Raw genomic sequence first — 20,285 nt, forward strand, 5'->3', positions numbered from 1 at the left:
ACAGATGCGAAGATCCTCAACAAAATATTAGCAAATAGAATCCAACAACTCATCAAAAAGATCATATACCACGAACAAGTGGGATTCATCCCAAGGGTGCAAGGATGGCTTAACATTCGGAAATCAAACAACATAATCCATCATATCAACAAAAGTAAATATAAAAACCATTATATCAATAGATGCAGAGAAAGCTTTTGACATGATACAGCACCCGTTTATGAGGAAAACTCTCACCAAAATGGGTTTTGAAGGAACTTTCTTCAAGATAGTCAAAGTCATTTACGACAAACCCATGGTAAGCATTATCCTCAATGTGGAAAAACTAAGGCCCTTTCCTCTAAGATCAGGGACAAGACAAGGATGCCCACCAGCACCGCTTCTGTTTCACATAGTACTGGAAGTACTTGCAATAGTGATTAGGCAAGAAAAAGACATTAAAGGCATCCAGTTAGGAAAGGAAGAAATCAAGCTCTCACTATTCGCAGATGATATGATACTGTATCTCGAGAACCCTAAATCCTCTACCAAGAAACTCCTAGAAACAATAGTCTTGTACAGTAAAGTCTCAGGCTATAAAATCAATGCCCAAAAATCCATGGCCTTCCTATATGCAAATAATGAGAGGAAAGTGACATGAAAAAATAATCCTGTTCACAACTGTGCCCCAGAAAATCAAATATCTTGGAATAAACCTAACTAAAGAGGTAAAGGACATCTACAATGAAAACTACAAAAGGCTACTTCATGAAATAAAAGAGGACATGAGGAAATGAAACATATCCCCCGCTCATGAATAGGAAGAATCAACACGTCAAAAAGGCAATACTCCCAAAAGCATTATACAGATTCAACACAATCCCTATAAGGATACCCATGAAATTCTTCAAAGAAATAGATGAAGCACTCCTGAAATTCATATAGAACAACAAATGCCCACGAATAGCTAAAGCAATTCTTGGGGAAAAGGCGTGGGGAGGCATTACCCTCCCCAACCTCAAACTCTACTACAAAGCAGTAATAATTAAAACAGCATGGTACTGGAACAAAGCCAGGGTCGCAGACCAATGGAACAGGGTGGAATACCCGTGCACACAACCCCAAATGCATGAACATCTAATCTTTGATAAGGGAGCAAGAAATGTGAAGTGGAACAAGCAAAGTCTCTTCAACAAAGGGTGCTGGTATACCTGGACAACCACATGCAAAAAAATAGGCTTAGACCTCGACCTAACACCATACACAAAAGTCAGATCAAAATGAAATAAATATCTCAACATCAGGCCAAAATCTATAAGATACATTGAAGACAAGGTCGGCAAAACCCTCCACAATATTGATGCTAACGGTATCTTCAAAGACGACACTCCACTGACCAATCAAGTGGAAACAAAGATAAACAAATGGGACTATCTTAAATTAAGAAGCTTCTGCACCTCAAAAGATACAGTAACCAGAATACAAAGACAATCTCCAAAATAGGAAAGGATATTTACCTAATACCCATCTGATAAAGGCTTGATATCAAGGATATACAAAGCACTGGTTGAACTCTACAAGAAAAAATCATCTAACCCCATCAGAAATTGGGGTGATGAAATGAACAGAAACTTTCCCAAAGAAGAAATCCAAATGGCTAAAAGACACACGAGAAAATGCTGTACATCACTAATCATCTGGGAGATGCAGATCAAAACAACAATGAGATATCATCTCACACCACAGAGACTGGCCCACATCCAGAAGAACAAAAGCAACTGGTATTGCTATGGATGTGGTGAGAAAAGGACTCTCCTTCACTGCTGGTGGGAATGCCGACTGGTTCAGCCCTTTTGGAAAACAGTGTGGATGATTCTCAAAAACTTAGAAATTGAGCTCCCATTTGACCCAGCAAAACTACTTCTGGGAATATATCCCAGAGAGGCAAAAAAAGTACAGTCGAAATGACATTTGCACTTCTATGATCACTGCTGCACTATTCACAATAGTTGAAATCTGGAAAAAACATGAGTGCCCAAGAACAGATGACTGGTTAAAGAAACTTTGATACATCTACACAATGGAGTACTATGCAGCTGTTAGAAACGGTGAAGTCATGAAATTTACATACAAGTGGTACTACATGGAAAATATCATGCTAAGTGAAATGAGTCAGAAAGAGAGGGACAGATATAGAAAGATTGCATTCATCTGGAGAACATAAAGTAACAAAATGGGAGATTAACACTCAAGAATAGCCAAGATAAGTACCAGGATGTTCACTCCATGGCTTGGAGGCCAGCGGCACATGCTGGGGGAGAAGGCAGCTCAGATAGAGAGGAGAGCACCAAGTATAGGGTGTTGGGAAGATCCTCCCAGGATGAGAGATGCATACTGAAAGTAGACTACAGATTGAACATAATTGCCAATCAATGCCTCTTTTGCAAACCACAGCACCCAAAAGGTGAGAGAGAACAAAAGGGAACTCCCTGCCACAGGGGTGTTGTGGGATGAGGGGGGTGGGGGTGGGGTGGGAGGGATACTGGGAACATTGACGGTGGGGAATGGGCACTGGTGGAGGGATGGGTACCCAATCATTTTATAACTGAAACCCAAGCACAAAAATTTGTAAGTCTACAACATGGTGTCTCACTAATACAAATTTTTTAAAAATACGAAATAAATTATTTAGAGTCTGCTATTGGGGCAGGCTTGGGTGGTGGTTGGAAAAATTTGGATTAATAATGGAGGGAAGGTTGTAATGTTTGTGGGATATTGAATGTAATAAATTATTGTGGACAACGTTATAAAAATAAAATTAAATTAAAAACAAAAATAGACAAGTACTTAAAATGACCTCCCAGCCCATCCATTAGCATCATCCCCACTGGGATTTACCCTTCTTTTACATTTTTTTCTCATTTCCAGTCATACTGACTTCCCTGGTTTTTCAACGGCTACATGTGCTCACATCTAGGGCATTTGTACTACAGTTTCCTCTGCGTAGAACCCTCTCTTCCTGAAGTGCCTCAGATCCAATTTTTTTCAGGTCCTTTTTACATGGCATCTTTTCATAGACTTTCTCTCTGTTTATTATTATCACTTTACCCTCAAGCCAAAATAAACTCTAATCTCCTTTTCAGCATTATTATTTTAGGACTCACCACCAGCTAACATAATTATATTTTACTTATTTATTCATTGTAAAAAATAAACTTTCTGAGAGACATAAAAAACAGCATTTTATAAATCATGGTACCTCAATAAGAATGTGATAAAAAATAAAATGAAAAATAAACTAAAAGAAATTAAGGGGTGGAACAATAGTACAGCACTCAGGTGTTTCCCTTGCATGCAGCCAACTGGGTTCAATCCCCAGCATCCCATATGGTCCCCCGAGCAGTGCTAGGAGTAATTCCTGAGTGAAGAACCATGAGGAGCATCATAGGGTATGACTCAAAATGAAAAGAAATATTAGGAGGAATGAACTGACTTTTGAAAAGCTAAAAATATCAGCTGGGGAGGTGGTTCAAAGGGTTGGCAGACATGCTTGGCCTGTGGAAGCCTTAAGCATCTCCAAGAGCAACCCAGCACACTGAACAGGGAGTAACCCTTGAGAACCACAGGATATCACCTAAATACAAACGAAAAAATTAAAAGCTGAAAATTAAAATGTGAATGAAATGCATATAAAATATAATTGAAATCAAAAGCAGGTACTCAGAAAACTCGACTAAGGAAAAACAGAGATAACAGAGCAAATCAAAACCACAATACTAACAAAGAAAGAATTCATAAATAAGACTATATTTTGCTGCCAAATATTTAACCACTGACTCTCGGTTAATTTACGATGGAGCAAAAACTTGTACTATGGTAGATTTTAAGCTAATAATGACTTAAACCAAAGACAAAAAGAATCACAATTGGCAAGCCAGCTCCAGCATAACAGGAAACAGAAATAAAACCAATTCCAAGGAAATATTATATGCAACCAATGGCACAAAGCTCAAAAATCTATTTAATAATACCTAATTATACCCAAGAAGTAATAACCCCCCCCCCGAGACCAGAATATTTAGCCTAGTTTTAAAAGGTAATTAAAGATGTGCATTTTTGAAGCCCAGGCTTAGATAATTTCAGAATTGAGTTTCATAAACTCTTTAGATTTAAATCCTGTACTTAAATTAAAAAAATTTTTGTTCTATTACCGTTTGGGGGGGAGAGGTTTTTTTTTTAACCATACCCAGCAATGCTCGAGCACTAGTCCCAGCTCTGTGCCAGGATTCACTGTGTTTGAACTCACAAAAGACAAGTGCCTTCATCGCTATACTATCTTAGTCCTGGAGATTTAAAAAAAAATAGAGGCAACAACCAAACAATGCTCAGCAATTTGGAGATACTCTCTCTTAGCAAAGTTCCGTTTGATACTTGCTGGCTGGCTGTGACCCTGGATACCCAGGGCTATATCCCATTATACTGAGGTTGGCAGGGATTAGAGGAACTGGGAATCAAACTCATGCACTAGACAAATGCTCTACCCCTTGAACTATCCTTCCAGGCCTCCCTTACTGTTTGAAACTACTGAGGTTCATAGAGAAAGACTTAAATAGAACCTGAATATATTTTATGAGTCTAGTATAATCACAATACTAAGTCAAAAAAGTTGTCAGAATGGATGGACTTCACATGACGTCCATAGAAAAACCATCATTGTAGAAAAATTATCAATAAGGTGGACAACAAAATTCAAGAGGGTAACAAAAGAATATAAAACTATATGTCTAAAAATTGTACAAAATGGAATTAAAAGAATCATTCCACACTAGAAATTTTATCAGGACGGCTGATCAAAAGGCTAGAGCATAGGCCTGGCATGCAGAAACCACAAGTTTCATCTCTGATACTGCTTAGTCTCCAAAATGCCACCAGATGAGGCCACGGTGACACTCAAGCCATAGTCATTGGGTCCATGCCTTGCACCATCCAACCCACACAGCTCAGCTAAGTAACATTTTAAGTAATCCCTGAGCCACTGACCAATGGTAGGTCCCTACCACCCTCCACAAAAAAAGAAAATGTATCAACTAAAGAGAAACATACTCAAAACGGTTCCAAACATTTTTTCAGGGCTGGAGCAATAATACAGCAGATAGGAGCTTGCTGTACACACAGGTGACTTGGTTTCAACCCCAGGATCTCATATGGTTCCCCAAGTCTGCTAGGAGTGATCCAGTGAATACAGAGCCAGGAGTAATCACTAAGCATCTCTGGGTGTGGCCCCAAAATAAAAATTAAAATAATGTTTTTTAAGTTTTTCCAAAAAAAATTAGCCAGTCTAATTAGCCAGTCTAATTTATCGCTGGAGCGATAGCACAGCGGGTAGGGCGTTCGCCTTACAAGTGGCCAACATGGCCGACCCGAGTTCGATTCCTCCGCCCCTCTCGGAGAGCCCGGCAAGCTACCGAGAGTATTCGATATGCCAGACACAGTAACAACAAAGTCTCCAATGGAGACGTTATTGGGCCTGCTCGAGCAAGTTTTTCCAAAAAAAATTAGCCAGTCCTATCCAAAGGAAAATTTTTTAAATTAAATATTATTTTTTTAAAAAGCAGACATGTTCAATCCAGGGTGTATACTACCACCAATGTTATTCATGTGTGTTCTTTGTTTGTGGGATACTTCAGGCTCTGCGCTCAGGGATCACTCCTGACAGGACTCAGGGGACCATATGTGGTGCCAGAAATCAAGCCTGAGTTGGCAGTGTGCAAGGCAAATACCTTACCCACTGTACTATCTCTCCAGTCCCCAATTCATATGATAATTTTAAATTTTTTAAAGTTGAATCACTGTGAGATAAGGAGTTAAAAGGTTGTTTATGGTTAGGTTTCAGTCATATAATGCTCCAACACCGTCCCTTAACCAGTGTACATTTCCCACTACTAATGTTCCAGTTTCCCTCCCAACCCCACTGCCTACCTCTATGGCAGGCACTTTTCTTCTCTATGTTTCTGACTCTCTTTCTCTCACCACTCTTTCCTTTTGGTCATTATGATTTGCAATATAAGTACTGAAAGGTTATTGTGTATATCTTTTTTTACCTACTTTCAACTCTCAGTTCTTGTCCAGAGTGATCATTTTAAACTAATATTGTCATACTGTCATTCGCTATCATAGCTGTCCTAAGCCCAACATACACCTTCAATCAATTTACCAGTCCTTCTTGTCCCTGTTTTTCCTGGCTTTGGATATTAATCTCATACTATTTTTATATCCCACAAATGAGCGCAGTCATGTTATAGCTGTCCCTCTCCTTCTGACTCAATTCATTCAGCATGATACTTTCCATGTCCATCCATATATAAGCAAATTTCATTACTTGATTTTTCCTAACAACTGCATAGTATTCCATTATGTAGACTGACCATAGTTTCTTTATCCAGTCGTCTGCTCTCAGGCACCTGGGTTGTTTCCAGGTTCTAGCTATTGAATTCACATGTTTTTAATACGTCAGTTGAGGCAAAAGAAAATGAGGAATTAAATCACCTTATCAATATTGGTAAAGAAGAGCTAAAAGAAGAAGAAGCTTATAGAAGCTACTAAGCTTAGAAGCTTATAGAAGCTACTAAGTCTGTACCCTGGATTCTCAGGAGGCCATGCAGTGCCAGGGATTGAACTCAGGGCTCTACATATGCCAATCAAGTACTTCATTCATTGGAGCTATCTCCTGGGCCTCCTCTATAATCTATTTGATAAATGAGAGAAAAAGTCACTCATGCACATCACAAATAATAAAGTACCTAAAGATTAATTTAACAAGGAAGACACTAGACCTATTTAAAGACAGAATAAAACACAAAACAGAAGCACTAAAAAAACTTAAAACATGAAAACTACAGATATACAGATACCATGATTATTTTGGAGTTAAATATAACATAGTTTCTTTTTCAAGTTAATATATAAATGCAAGAAATGATCATCATAATCCAATTTTGAGTATATTCTGTAACTGGATAAAATTAATTATATAGACAAAAAAATCAAGAATAGTGAGAAAATACCAGAAATAAAATGTTACCAGATACAGATCTCAAGTTTTAAATGATCACATAAAGCCACTAAAATCAACATAAGATATTGGTCCATGAGAAAATTCAATCAATATAACTGAGTATATAACAGATCCAAGAACCTATCACAGGCCAATATATGGCGAAAGTGACAGAGCCATTCAATGAGAAAAGAATGCTGTGTGAATCATATTGGCACAGTAGTTAATCATCTGGCATAAAACAAGATGACATATCTAAAGTTAAAATTTTAATCTTCATATCGTAAAATAAATTCCAAGGTTTTTAAAGATTTAAAATACAAAAAAAGAAAATTACAGGGAACAGAAAAACATTAAAGAGGGAAGGCCTTCCTATAGAAGCCAGAAAAAACACAAACCATGGGGCTCAGAATTTTTTGTTTGGTGTTTGTTTGTTTGGGGATTTTTTGTGGCCCACACCCTAAACCCTAAATGTGTTTAAAAACATATTGTCTAAAAGGTTTGCTATCGACATATAAGTAATCTCATATAGAAGGGCTTAGTGACCCTTGGATGAAATATAACACTCTTCACACACTCTCCTCTAAGGAAAGTTTTTTGGAGCATTTTCAGTGATTTATTCACAACAAAATACAAAATAAATTATTTCAGTTGTGCTTTGAGGCAGAGGTTGGGGTTCGGGATGGAAATATCCGAAATATGATAGTGGGAAAGGGAAAGTGTAATGATGGGATTAGTGTTCGAATATTAAGTGTGATCAAATATTGTGAGCTATTTTATAAAAATAAAATTTAAAACAATAAAAGGTTTGCTATTGATGATAGGGATAATAATGCTAGCCTTCTTTGACCAATTAAGCGCAGGTGTTTTTTTTCTTTTTGGGTCACACCTGGCAATGCTCAGGGGTTGCTCCTGGATCTGCACTAAGGAATCACTTCCTAGTGGTGCTCTGGGGACCATATGGGATGCTGGGAATCGAACCAGGGTTGGCTGAGTGCAATGCAAACGCCTTACCTGCTGTGCTATCGTTCCAGCCCAAGCACAGGGGTTAAGGTGTTTGCCTCATATGTGGCTAACCCCTGTTCTAGCCCTGGCACAGCATGCCCCCCAGAGCATTGATGGATGCAGCCCTGGAAGTCTGAAACACCACTGGGATGGTCTGAGTATCTCCAGCACAACAGGCTGATCACTTTGAACTGCTGGCCCTATAGACCAAAAATTACCAGAAGGATAGCATGCCTGGGCCTCCTGAATAGCACTTGGGACCCCCTCCCACCCTTAAAAGAAAATCATATAGAAAACAGAAACATCACAATGTTTTTAAAAAAGCCACACATATAACAGACAAAACATTACTGTCCACACGCATATAGAGTGATATATAGAATTATACCCACAATTGGATGTGCACAAATTTGGATATATCAATTTGCTCGAGCAGGCCCAGTAACATCTCCATCCTGAGACTTGTTACTGTGTTTGGCATATCCAATACGTCACGGGTAGCTTGCCAGGCTTTGCCATGCGGGCAAGATACCGGGCTCTCCAAGAGGGGCGGAGGAATCGAACCTGGGCCAACCGGGGTTGGCCACGTGCAAGGCAAACGCCTTACCCACTGTGCTATCGCTCCAGCCTGAATTTGGATATATATACATATATATTATGTATCTATATACATCTCAGTTCTCAGCTAACCACCATACTCTACCTGGGCAATTGCATTGTCATGGTTTTAACTGTGAACTATATGCAGATCACACCAGCGTAGATTGCTTTTCCTTTTAATCCATTGTATATATCTTCTAGCAAGATCTCAGTTTCCTACTAATCCTGTTTATCTCATCTCTCTGCACATCTCTGCAGTACCCATTTTAAATCTCTACAATCCTCAAAGCTCCAAATGTACCACCCTTTTCTCACTTAAAGTTTCTGCATGTGATTTTACTTTCTTTTGCAAAAAGAAAACAGAATTCCTCATAGAGAATTCTTTATTCTAGAAGAAAACAGTAGACAAACATATTTATGTATTCAACTATCTTTCCCCTCTCTTTTTCATTATTTTCAACTTTAATTTTGTTATTTATTTATTTTCCTTGCGCAGGGGCCATGCTAATCTTCTCTGTATCGTTCCAATTTTAGTATATGTGCTGTCGAAGTGAAGGAGGCGTTGGTGGTATAGTGGCTAGCATAGCTGCCTTCCAAGCAGTTGACCCGGGTTCGATTCCCGGCCAACACAGAATGGGTCTTTGGCTGGAGCGATATAGCACAGCGGTAGGGCGTTTGCCTTGCACGCAGCCAACATGGTCGACCCGAGTTTGATTCCTCCACCCCTCTCGGAGAGCCCGACAAGCTACGGAGAGTATCTCGCCCGCACGGCAGAGCCTGGCAAGCTCCCCGTGACGTATTCGATATGCCAAACACAGTAACAACAAAATCTCCAATGGAGACGTTACTGGGCCCGCTGGAGCAAATCGATGAACAACGGGAGGGCCTTTACCTTTTACCTTTACCTTTATTTATTTATTTTATTTTATTTTTAATTTCTATTAGTGAAACACCATGAGGTACAGTTGTAGACTTAAAAATTTCTGTGCTTGGGTTTCAGTTATACAATGATCAAGTACCCACCCCTTCACCAGTGCCCATTTTCCACCACCACGGGTCCCAGGGTCCCAGTATCCCTCCCACCCCATCCCCCCCATCCCACGCTGCCTCTGTGGCAGGGCATTCCCTTTTGTTCTCTCTCTTCTTTTGGGTGTTGTGGTTTGCAAAAGAGGCATTGAGTGGCAATCAATCATGTTTGGTCTATAGTCTACTTTCAGCCTGCTTCTCTAATCCTGGGAGGATCTTCCCAACTCCCTTTATTTGGTGCTCCCTTCTCTATCTGAACTCCCTTTTCCCCTAGCATGTGTGGCTGGCCTCCAAGCCATGGAGCAAAATTCCTGGTACTAATCTCGGCCACTCTTGTCTTTCCTCTCTCTTAATCCAAAGAAGTGTATTCCAAGAATTATATTACACTCAGCCTTATGTAATAAATTCATTATTTCTAAGGTCTCAATACTTTCTATATGCTGGTATCATGCTTATGGAGATAGCACAGTGAGCACGGTGCTAGTCTTGCATGAGGCTAACCTGATTCAATCCTGGGACTCCATATTGTTCCTTCAGCACTACCAGGAGTTATACTAGAGAACGGAGCCAGTAGTAAGCAAATAAGCACTTCCAGGTGCGACCCCCAAATAAAACAAAACCGTACTGAAAATACAATTTATAATTCATAAAAATCAACCTGTTCTTAGTAAACAATCCAATGAGTTTTGGTGCATTTACACTATTGGTAAGTCATCACTACAATCCAATTTTGGTACTCTGTTTAGTATTTTAGTAATCCATGACCACCAAAGATCCCTTTTTCCCATTTATCACTCTCTTCCTAAACCCTTCTTCTGATTTATACACATATGGTTAAATGCTTGCTAGACCTTGTATTTGAAGGATCCCAGGCATTGCTAACTCCAAGTTTCCAAACCTGAACTCATCTCATTCCCACATCTTTCCATGAAATCCTATTCTCTCTCATTCTCCTTCAATGAATGAGAGGCAGACTTATTACTTTGAAACCTTGGGCATTATTCTCTTTTTCAAACCCCACATCCAATTAACCATTGGATTAACTGATGAAACAGAATTAATTGAAACATGATCCCAATCTATCCATTTCTATCTCTTATTATTACTTCTCTAGCTCTGTTGGCTAGAATCTCTTTCCTAAATCTGACATGCATCTGTCTATCAAATATGGACTAAAGATCTACTCTGTGGTTAGGAACTTTCCTGGTTCAGTCATTTAACTTGTTCCTCTATATCCTGTCTTATCTTTCTGATATTTTCTTAATCCAGCAGCCAAGGGGTATAATATTTTTCAAAAAGTACTATTTCCATGTTTAAAATTGCCTCCCACTAACTTTAAATTGCCCTTCCCTGACCTTAGAATGAATTTCAAAGTTCTTAAGATGACTGTCCAGTCCTCTGTGATTCAAATTCTTCTTTGCTTCCTTAGTCTCATTGTTTGCCTGAGACACATTACCACACCATCTGAGTTTCCTTATTTGAAAAAAGAAGGTAATATTAGAGCCTATCTTCAAGGAGTTGAGAGGATTAAGTGAGATAATACCTGTAAAGCACTTAGCACAATACCTGAAACATACTGTCTAAAAGGTTTGCTACTGATAATAGTGATAATAATGCTAGCCCTCTTTGACCACCCTCTCTTCTGAATTCCTTCAGTAGTTACACTTGCTATCATACAACTGAGCGGTCAATTATTTTAGTTATATTACTTACTGCTGCTTCATACTATTTGTTCTGTTCGCCTAGCTGGACTTTTAAGTCCTTCAAGACAAGGGCAGTGATTACATACCTCTGTTAGTTCCCTTTAGCACTTAGCACTATGCAAACCACACAGCAGAGTTTAATAAATACCATTTGATAAAGGTCCACAAAAAAAGTGACAAAGGTTTTACAGTAACTTTTTTAAAAGACCATAATAATAAACATCCAAAACCCTGGGAACACCATTTGCTTTCACTTCCTTGGCTAATGACATATCGCTAGGTTAGCAATAGAGTAGTAGGATAGCATTAAACATGGAGTTCAGCAGAACTCAATGTAGGTCAGTGACTTTTTTCATTTGGTTTGCTGTCAAGCTCCTGTTTTTGACAGAAATGAAGTGTGAAAGCATGAAGATGTTTAATTCTACTCTTTGGCATACAGACAGTATGCAATTTGCCTACTCATCTGTGAGATCGGATTTTTACTTCTTAAATATAAATGCGCTCTTTGTGCTACCAATGTAATACAAATCCCATTTCATTCAAAAGCCAATAGAATCCTCCTGAAATGGTTTGGGATTTCTTGGCTGATAGCTGGATGACATGCAAAAATCACAGAATAGCCCATGGGAACTAGAACAGTCAGAAGTTCTTCGGATACTAGAACACAACTCAAAATCAGCAAGAATGTCATTGTCTGTGCACTACATAGTAAACTGTCACCTTGTAATTGTTTCCCTCTTCCTTTTCACATACCCTTCCCCTTCCCTAAAAAAGATACCTTTATGTGTCTGTACATTGATGTTTCATACCTGTGCATGATTACTCAGTTATAGGTTGGGAGTTGAAGGGCTACGGGTGAACTGTGTGGTATGATATTAGATGAATCCCCACTGATATGATACAGTGTTTTTAGCTAAAGTCTAATTGGTTTCGAACTTGATTCCAAAGCCAGTTGTTATCTTGCACTTGTGTTATTACTATGAAGAAGCTGGAACAAAACTGGGATCCAGAGAAGAGGGATAAAACTTGCTCTAAACAAGACAGGTTGTTTCCAATCAGAGAAAATCAAAAGCAACCAACTTCCTCCAGTTGTGTCCCAGTTTCTCTCCCATATGCAGAAAATACCACGAGCTTGGACTGAAACTTTGAAAAAAAAGAGGTGTCACAGCAGTCTTCACCACCCAGCTTTAACACTGATTCTTTACTAGACTTATAGTGCTCATTCCAATTATACTGTTTTTAAAATATATCCTGTGCCCTGATCCCTGAGATGAACACCCTGGCAGTAATCTAAGAAAGAGGTAGAACATGTTCAAGGGCACTAAGAGGTATGCTCTGTAGAAAAAAATCACAAAAATAAGCATGCCCAAATATTGCTCTAAATGCATGCCTCATTATTCCCACATGGACACATAAATAACATACAGAAGCACAAAAATATATCCTTACCCAATAATAGTCACAATAATTGGCAACTTGCAAAGCACAGCACAGAGAGCCATTGATTGATTAGTTTTACCCGTAATTTTTAATACAGCATGGTTTTTAAGAAGCATATATTCTGAGTAGATACAAACTCTCACTCTACCACTTACACATTGTGTGACTTTGTTCAGATAAGCTACCTGTTCTGGTTCTCAATCTCCCTAATTACAAAATAATAATAATAGCACTGTAGCACTGTCCTCCAGGTGTTCATCAATTTGCTCAAGCAAGCCCAGTAACGTCTCCATCATGAGACTTGTTGTTACTGTGTTTGGCATATCGAATACGTCACAGGTAGCTTGCCAGGCTTTGCTGTGCGGAGGAGATACTCTCGGTAGCTTGCCCCGCTCTCCGAGAGGGGCAGAGGAATCGAACTCGGGTTGGCCAGGTTGACCGCATGGAAGGTACCTTATAAGTTCCTGATGAGGATTAAATGAGATAATACATGGGGGGGACATGGGTGGTGGAAAACGTATACTGGTGAAGGGACAGGTATTGAAACATTGACTGAAACCCAATTATGAACAACTCTGTAACTGTATATGTGTCTCACAGTGATTCAATTAAAAATAAATGAGATAGATAATGAAGCTAATGACTATCAATAATGAGCTAAATGTGTAATAATGGTTTGATTTAGATCAGAAAAGAGACAGTAAGCCTCCTCAACAAATGGTTCTGGGAAAATCGGATAAATACACGTAAGAACTAAAGCTGGATCAGTACCTTAACATTTCACACAACTTCAAAGTGGATCAAAGACCTGTAGATTTGACCAGAAACTATAAAGTACACTAAGAAAAATATAGGCAGAACATTTCAAGATGTGGACCACAAAGGTGCCTTCAATGAACTAATACTACTGGCAAATGCAACAAAATTAAAAATAAACAAATGGGACTAAATAAACTTAAAGAGCTTCTGAATGGCAAAATAAATAAATAAATAAATAAATAAATAAATGAAACAAGCTGAAACTAAAAGAGTTAACATACCAGATAAAGGTTTGATATCCAGGTTATATAAAGCACTCACAAAGATCAACAAAAGGAAATTCAAAAACAGTACCAATAAATATGGAGAGGAAATTAATACACTTCTGAGAGAAAGACTCTCTGAGAGAAAGATGGCCAGTAGGCACATGAAAAAATGCCCAGCATCACTTATCATCAGAGAAATTAAAACCAAGAAGACAATGTGATATCAGCTCACACCAGTGAGAATAGCACATATCAATAATAGTGGGAACAATCTGTGTTGGCAAGGATGTGGTGGAAAATGAACTATCAGTAACTTTGTAAATTATGACACTTCATTGAAAATTGAAAAAATAAGAGTCAATGATAGGTATGGAAATCTCTGTCCTAAAATAGTAGATAGCTGAATCTCTGGGAATATCTAAACTTCTCAAAAAGACTCCTATCAAAGAATATGGGTGTGCCATTAATAATAACAATACATCATCCACTCTTTTTTTGTGGGAGGGGCAAATACAATGGTTCTCAGGGCCTACTCCTGGCTCTGTGCTCAGGGATCGCTTCTGTAGGCTGAGGGACCATACGAGTTCTGGGATCTAACCTGGGTCTTAAGTGCAAGGCAAGCACTTTAACCAGTGTACTATCTCTCCAATCCCACCCATTCTTTTTTCTTCTTTTTTTATTAGTGAATCACCGTGAGGCACAGTTACAGGCTTACAAACTTTCGTGCTTGCGTTTCAGTCATACAATGATCGAGTACCCATCTCTCCACCAGTGCCCATTTCCCACCACCAATGGTCCCAGCATCCCTCCCACCACCCCCACCCTGTCCCCTCCACCCTACCCCGCCTCTGTGGCAGGACATTCCCTTTTTCTCTCTCTCTTCTTGCCACCCATTCTTTATATAATTTTATATAAATTTATAAGCTATATATTTGCAGTCACTGTAGCATTCTATTTATTATTCAGTCTGATTACACATACTAACATTAAGTACATTTTTGAAAGTGTACATCACTGCCAAACTCTTTCACAAGTGTTAAGACAAACCTGTGTCACATCAAGACCATGTTTACCTTGCAACACAGTCAATTACTGCCTTAAAGCTGCACCCAGCAAGACAGTCTCAGGAAAGAAGTGCAGGTCCCATAATAAACTTCATCACTGGGGTCAGTATTGGTCCTTGAAACTAACCACTCTATCTTTAACGCCTCCATTCAGTCTCAGCACAAAAATAATCAGAACAAGTGAAGTACCTCAATATGGGGCACTAATTACTTCCTTCCACCAATTCAAGCAGTAGTCCTACCTCTCTACCCCCTTCTCCAGGAAAAACTGTTAGGAGAGAAAGCTGTTCTGGACTTTCAAAGACAGACAAATGGCAGTGGTTAAAAGGAGGCTTATCATAGAGTTACTCCCCCAAGTAGACTTTCTTTTCTTCTAGGACTGTTCAATAAAAAATGGACAAGGAGAGATGCAGGCCTAAAGCTCAGCTTCCTCTCTCTGTGAGACTTGAAGTAAGTCACCTAATTTTTCTCACCTTCGATGTTCCTTTCCTGCAAAGGGGAAATGGCACCAAATATCTCACAAGGCTTCCATAAAATCTGACATTAGAAACAAGATCACCTCTAGCAAAGTGCCCCACTCATACGATTCTAATAGGAGTCTCTACAACTCCGCATACCTCTTTACCATATACCTAGCTGAACTCTGAGCTGTACAGAAAATGAAAGGGCATTTAAATGACTATGTACACATTTGTCGTGGCGGTGATGGCTGTTTCTAATATTCCATCTCTTGTTTTGTTTTCTTCGCTTTTTGGTTGGCTTGATGGCAAGAGAAATTGAAAGCAGGGGTAGAACTGGAAACACTTAAAAGTACAATGTTTTGGGCTTAGTAGGGCTCTAGTTTAAATTACTGGCATTCCATCAATGTTCAAACAGTGCACTAAAATAGGGAATTTGGGTGGGTTATGCACAGTGGATCAAGCAGTGGCGAGGGCTGCGGGTATCAAAACTAGGCAAGTATTCTGATCACTTAGTGAGTAGCCTGGAACTCAGACACTGAGAAAAGGGAACTGGAGAAAGACAACAGCAGATGGGAAATATGGCAAGAAAATGAGCTTCACTGCACGAAAGGAAAATGCAAAACCCAAGCCAGCAAGCACGCTTGTGTGAACTGTTTTGATTATGAAAACATCATCAACTGGAAGGCTTATATACTCCATCTATGTGGGAGTAGAGAGGAGGTCAAACAATATTAACCCTTACTCATTTTATCCTTACAAGTTAGTCATGTGTTCACACTCTCTAAAAGTTTCCGATGCAGGGGGTATGGTGCCGCCAGCAGGTCAATCTGTACCTGTGAGGCGAGTGCATCAGCAGCCTCATGGCGCCGTCAGACTTTCAGATACCACAAAATTGCTGCTGTGCCTTTGGCCAGACCCCAAAAACTTGGGGAAAAGTTTACCAAGAAAGTAAACGGCCAAAATTTAGGTATGTGGGAGACACACCCACAAACCACCTCCGGCTCAGCTATATAATTGGAGGCATGGCCTCTCTGGTTCCTGATTGAACTGCTTAATGGCCATGATCCCAGAGACTCAGAAACGAATCTCAGAACCCAAAGGCTTTTGGCAGAAATGCGTCCTGTTCTTGCAGTAGGTTACTGGGGCTGGGCTACTCCAGGTGGGAATAGGTTTCGTGCCTTGGCCTGTTCCCCTTGGCGGCCTGGTGATCGTCATCCTCCAGAGGCCACTGGACAGTCAGGTTTGGGCCTGCAGTAATGAGACACGCGGAGCCTCACCAGATGGGGGTGGAACCGGCCCTTTCCTCCCCATCCCAGCGAGACCTCGAGTCGCTGCCTACAAACAGCCTCTCTGACTCCTGATCAAGCTGATTAATGGCCATGATCCCAGAGACTCAGAAACAAATCTAGAAACCCACTGGCTTTTGGCAGAAATGCATCTGGACCACATACACGGCCATGGCTCCAGAGGCAAAAGGACTTAATCTAGACCCAGGCAGTTTGCAGCAGAAAAGTGAATGAACCATGTGTTAAACTATGGCTCCATGCCTCCCAGGGAGGGAAAGAGTGCTGCTCCCTTCCGCCTTCCCCCCCCCCCCCCCCCCCCCCCCGCAGCAAGGTGGCTGCCGCCTCAGAGCTTATAGGAAAGCCAGGTATGAGCCGGCGGTGAAGGGGCAATTGCAGTCTCATGGGAATCGGGGCGGTACCGGCTCGTCCTTCCCGCCCTACTGAGGTCCTGAGTTGCCCCCCATGAGCGGCTCTCCAGCACAGCCACAACAGAAACCACAGACACACAGAAACCAATCTCGTAATTATCTGGCTCTTTGCAGAAATCCAAAATTGCGCGGCCGCGATAGCAGCCACGCAACATATGATTCTCATACCAGCTATAGAAAACAAAGTATTTCACAATGCCTTTTCAGCAATTCTGATTGTTGGGGGGATTCTAAACAATAATGGTGCATCTTTTGTTGAAATAATGAATGTAATCAATGTAGATTGATTACAATAAAAAAATTATCTGTCTCATAGGAATTGGGAGGGGTGGGAGGAGGGTATATTGGGGTTCTTGGTGGGGAAAAATGAGTACTGATGAAGGGAGAGGTGTCTGATCATTGTCTGACCAAGATTTAAACCTGAAAGCTTAGTAACTTCTCCCACAGTGATTTAATAAATAAATATAAGATGAAAAATAAACAAATAAATAAAACTATGAAAGAAAAAAAAGTAAGGTGGAGTTCATGACCAATCCAATCAGCTAATCAGTGGCTGAATAAATAGCAGTACTCCTACATAAAAAAGATTAAATAAATAAAAATAAAAGTTTCCGATGCAACATTCAAGGTCCTCAGAATTTTTATTTCCCTGTAATATATAAAGAATGGTCACAAAATATTTTGGAAAAAGAATTAAATGCATTAGCTATCTGAAAAATTATAGAGCACTTTCTTCCTAGTATAAAAATAGACTCTACCTACACCTTAGATTGCCCGGTTGATTGAGGGTTTCATCTATATTAAATGTCAATTGCTATAGGCATAATAATATTGAATATAATATCTGAATTAGTCATTCCAGTAGTATAAATGAATACTAAGACTATGTTACTATATACTTATTTTCCATTATTCATGGAAATAATTTTCTCCAACTGTAATTCCACCTGAATGTCAAAAAAGGGATTTCATTCTCACAAAATGCTATAGCTCAAATACTCCTTTGTCAGGAGCTAGTAAATCTGCTGCTGTTGGTCTTCTACTGCTCAAAAAAAACACTTAGAGAACATGTTGCTAAAAAATAGTTAAAAGTCCAAAATAAATCTCTCTTTAAACACCTCCTGAGATGAAAGGCTGAGTTCCACCCTAAAACTTTCTTTTGCCTTTACTTAGAGGCAGTAATCAAGAGGTATTTTGGGGAGGACAATAGGCAAGTTTACTTAAGTATGAATTTAAAGAACCCCTTAGAACTCTTGCAGAAGGGAGTGAACTTTTCCCTACTAAACAAAATACATCTAGATTACTAACTGAAAACCAGCAGCTTATTGAGCATAATAACCCTTTTCAGTGAGCCACCTTTACAGAGTTATAAGTGGTTATTAAGTAGGGTCATGTGCCTGAACTCCCCAACATTTTTAGTACTGTAATTTCATTTCTGCACTTCCTTCCCAAGAAAAGTTCTAGATCACGTGTATCCAACTGAAGATTGATTGTGAACCACTTATCTCCACTGTCAGAAATAATGATACTTATGTTTAAAAACCCTGAGATCGGGACTAGTAATCTCTGGTTAAGGTGTGGTGCCCAGAAATAACACTAAAAACTATTTCTACTATTACCATTACTCCTGTTCTTACTACCACAATAACATAATCACCACTTTTATTGAGTCTTGACTATGTCTCAGACACATTAGTGGGTAGTTTGTGTGTATTATATATTACATACACACAAAGATATGATAATACAAATATAAGTATTATCCTTCTCCCCAAGGTCTGTTTAGTTCAAGGTCAGAAACGAAGGTGCAGAGTAGTTCTGTGCCCAAAGTTACACAGCTAACATGATACCCAACATCACAGCTACCTAAGCATACTGCATTCCAGAACTCCCCATATCATTTTGAGGAAGAGCAAGTCATAAAAACTGAGGCTTGAGAGCTAGGCCAAATTACCCTGGGTTGGAGAGGTGGCTGAAAACCAAGTCAGGAGGAAAGTGAAGCAAGTGTAGTCACTGTTAGTGGAACTAGTAACTCCTATTATGACCCAGAAACAGAATAAACATTTATTGTTACATATGTTTGTGAGACTGATTGTTCTTAACTTTAAAAGGATAATAACTACTACTCTATTTTCTCCTTCACTTTCAGACCAAACCTCTCTTCTCACAGGCTACATTTCCTTATAATTCACTTTTCCCTTGACTTCTTGGAGTCTATTTTCAATCACCTATTCACTCAACATTCAGTCTCAAAAGTGACTAATGATATCTTAGACATAATGCTGCTATTCCAGTAGGCTCCTTCAAACCTCTTATACACTAATGGCCTCTTCTCATTATTTTAATGCTGTTTGGTTTGTTTGGGGGCTGCGTCCAACCATATCAGGACACTATGCTGGTTCTGTGCTCAGATCACTCCTAGCAGTGCTATGGGGACCATATGTGGTGCTGGGAATTGCCTTACCTACGTCAGCTGTGTGTAAGGCAAGCAAGAGCCTTACTCACTGTACCACCTCTCAGCCATAATGTTCTGTTTTGTTGGTCAATTCTCTGTTGTTTTCTTCCGCTCTTCCACTCCTCCCATTTCTCTTTTGTTCTCCTCCAGAATTCATACCCCTATCCAATACCCCTTAATCACAAAATCATCCTCACAATGGGTGAAGGAGCCACTGATGATGGAAAAAAGGGGGTATCCAAAAAGTGTATGCCTTAACCTTGCAAAAGCAAACACAGAGGCCAAAAATCACTCAAAGAACTAAATATATGCACGAAGCCTGGGCTGGAACCCTAGCACCACATGGTCATATGAGCACCACCAGGTCTGATTAAAAAATCAACAACATATCCAACAAAAAAAGCAATTGCATGATAATCTAGCTGAATACAGTGTTCGTGGTGAGATGTTCATTTCATAGAGTTTTTGCACTGTTTCCATTCTCTTCTGTATCAGTCTCATAGGTTGGATAGGTTGGCTGTGAATCTTATGAGTTTTCCTTTGTATATAAATTTCTTTTTTATCTTGTTGCTTTGAGTATTCTGTCCTTGGTTTTTGTCATTCTGAGCAGAATGTATTTTGGAGTTTTTCTATTTGAGTCTGTTTTCGTTGGGACCCTTTGGGTCCCTTATTTGGAGTAACAATACAGAGCTTCATAGACAACAGCTTAGGAAATTCATAGCCTTGAAACCAGTTTTGCAAGAAACTTCTTTAACAAAC

At 39.6% G+C, this 20,285-nt stretch overlaps 1 protein-coding gene and 2 non-coding genes across 3 annotated transcripts in view; 1 reads left to right on the plus strand and 2 right to left on the minus strand.

Annotated features, from left to right (window-relative positions):
- The window catches only part of MID2 (midline 2), a 111,423-nt gene that overhangs the window by 64,191 nt on the left and 26,947 nt on the right, over positions 1–20,285 (minus strand). The gene's annotated exons all lie outside the window — the stretch shown is intronic.
- LOC130034367 (U6 spliceosomal RNA) lies at positions 9,090–9,194 on the minus strand. Its single transcript, XR_008794129.1, has one exon. It is a non-coding gene; the product is annotated as a U6 spliceosomal RNA (small nuclear RNA).
- TRNAG-UCC (transfer RNA glycine (anticodon UCC)) lies at positions 9,198–9,269 on the plus strand. The gene has a single exon. It is a non-coding gene; the product is annotated as a tRNA-Gly (tRNA).

This window comes from Sorex fumeus, unplaced genomic scaffold (genome assembly GCF_029834395.1).
Source record: "Sorex fumeus unplaced genomic scaffold, SorFum_2.1 ptg000058l, whole genome shotgun sequence".
Taxonomy (NCBI): Eukaryota; Metazoa; Chordata; class Mammalia; order Eulipotyphla; family Soricidae; genus Sorex; species Sorex fumeus.